Source organism: Trachypithecus francoisi, unplaced genomic scaffold (assembly GCF_009764315.1).
Source record: "Trachypithecus francoisi isolate TF-2019V2 unplaced genomic scaffold, Tfra_2.0 Lachesis_group14, whole genome shotgun sequence".
In the NCBI taxonomy this organism is placed as follows: domain Eukaryota; kingdom Metazoa; phylum Chordata; class Mammalia; order Primates; family Cercopithecidae; genus Trachypithecus; species Trachypithecus francoisi.
Window position 1 is genome coordinate 25,789,611 of NW_022681459.1, and position 2,766 is coordinate 25,792,376.

The window sequence follows — 2,766 nt, forward strand, 5'->3', positions numbered from 1 at the left end:
CAGACTAAAATCAGAGTGTGTAACATTCCCAAAACAGTAGATGGGGATAGGGAGCATAAATACATTTGATAAAGTCAGGAAAAATGAAAGTCACAAAATAAGTTGAGAGTAACAACTACAAATATATTATGTATATATTGTAATTTACACAATATATAAATTAACCTCACTTGTCAAAACATAAATATTCTCAGCCTGGGTGATTTTTAAAAATACAGTTACACTCTGTTTATGAGAGATGTATCTAAACCATAAATAAACAGAAAAGTTTAACATATATTTACTGAAAAAGATATACCTGACATAACATACCAAAAAAGAAGTTCAGCTATCAACAAAAAGAAAGCTGGAATAGCAACTTTACTATCAGGACAAGGTAGAGTTTAGGACAAAATTATTTATTAGGAATAAAGATGAGCAATGCTCAGTAATAAGGAGCAATAATTCATCAAGAATATATAAAACTCCAGAAGCTGCATGCACCAAACAACAGAGCCTCAAAATACATATGCAAAAATCAACAGAACTATAAACAGAAATAGAAAATCCTTCATTATAGAGAGAGATTGTCGCTCTCGCCAAAACAGCTAGATTAAGTAGACAAGCAACTAGTACAATGATTCTCAGAGGATGCTTTGTGAGACTTCACCTGTTACCTGACATTTAGTGGCCAGGACCTAAAGCTGAGGGTTTGGAGGAGTCTGGGACCCCACATTCTGAAGACAGATATGTATGAATCACTAGGGGACTCAGGCTTATAAAGAGGTGGCTGAAGTGGCCCTAGTCAGTTTTTATAAAAGGCCAAGGACTGTCTTAGTCCATTCCTGCTGCTGTAACAAAATATCTTAGACTGGGTAATTTATAAACAACAAAAAATTATTTCCCACAGTTCCAGAGGCTGGCAAGTCCAAGATCAAGGTGCCAGCAGATTGAACGTCTGGTGAGGGCCAGGCAGATTGAGTGTCTGGGGAGGGCCCAGCAGATTGAGTGTCTGGGGAGGGCCCATTCCTTATAGACGGACCATTCTGGGTCTCCTCACAGGGCAGAAGGGAAAAAAAAACAAACAAACAAACTTGAATTTGCTCCCTCAATCTCTTTATTAAGGGCATTAATCCTATTTATGAGGGTGGAGCCCTCATGGCCTAATCGCCTCCCACAGACCCCACCTTCCTAATGGCATCACCTTCAGGGTTAAGTTGCAGCATATGAATTTCGGAAGGACACATACATTCAAACAGCAGGGACAGTCAAGTTTGTGTTTCCCATAGATAGGATGTGAGAAGCAATGAGGCTTGAACCAAGTGTCTTTCTGATACGAGATGGGCTTGGGAATCCGCAAAGGCTTCCTGCCAAGCAGGAGCCACCAGGGCAAGCTGAAGGGTCCAGAGGTAATCAGGCCAAATGAGTCTCCCACTCCAGGGAAACCCACAGGACCCCCGATCCACTCACCTATGAACCACCACCCAATGGGCCTTGGAGGGACAGTGTCACACACAGGCAGAATCAGCCAAGCTTCTACCATAGAAGCAATCAGACAATTTCTTTCACCTTCTATGCACTCCACATACAGGGGTGCCAGAACCAGTGGGGTGGGAGCAAAGGGGTAGGTACAAATAATGGAACAGACTTCAACCTCCAGATTCCCATGGACCATCCCCCATACCTTGGGAGGCAGTTTAGGGAGGAAGAAGGGTAGAATCATGTGAGATCTTTCATGGGTTTTTAATTGTATATCTTTGTATACAACAGGATGTTTTGAAATACTCATCTGGATATACACAGACACAGCACAATGATTACTACACACTGATGCTGCAGTCAAAAAGATTAACATACCCGTCATCTCACATTGTCAGTGTCCCTTTTGGGGACAGGGGATGGTAAAAGAACCTATAATCCACCTCAGAGATTTTATGAGACCAGATCAGACTTTTAAGTGAGTAAAGAAGATTGGAAAGCTCTTGAATCTACTCCAGATAGTAACAAGGGATGTAAAAGAGAGATTTGTCTAAACGTGGATGATAGCAAAGGGGAGGAAAATTTGTTGAATGCACCACTTATGCAAAGATCTGAAAACACAATGATCTAGCTAGATCCAGCAGGCATTAAGAGAACCTGAAACAAACTGAAAATACATACTTTTTTCATGCTCATGTGGAAGATTTCTAAAAACGACATAGTAAATCCCAAAGAAAGTATCCACAAATTTCAAAGAATGAAGATCCACACAACACACTCCCTCACCACAGTAAAACGACATTGGAAAAAACAAAGGTGTCTCAAAAAAAAAAAAAAAAGACTTTAACTCAAAAAAATAAAAATAATTATGAGATAATCAAAGAAAATTATGAAATAATTAGAACCAAACCACCCCAAAAATCAGTATGTGAACTCAATCTACTTGTATTCATATGCATAAATCTTAACAACATAACCTTAAATGAAAAAACCACTTGCAGAAGGATATGTATAGAATAACACCATATGTGCAAAATTATAAACACATTTATAGAATACACGTGTGTGCAGGTGCACATGCGTCTGTGTGAAATTTGTGATGTATACAGGCAAAGAGAAAGCAGAGTCACGTCAACAGGAAGAAAACACACCCACTTCTGGATACCGAATGGAAGAGGAAGCAACTGGGCAAGGAAAGGATGCAAATGAATCATGCACTGTTTGTAAGTTGTGTTTCTTTGAAAAGACTCAGAAGACATTACAACCAAGCATTAGCATATGTTGAATTTGGTCAAAGGCTTTTTTCGT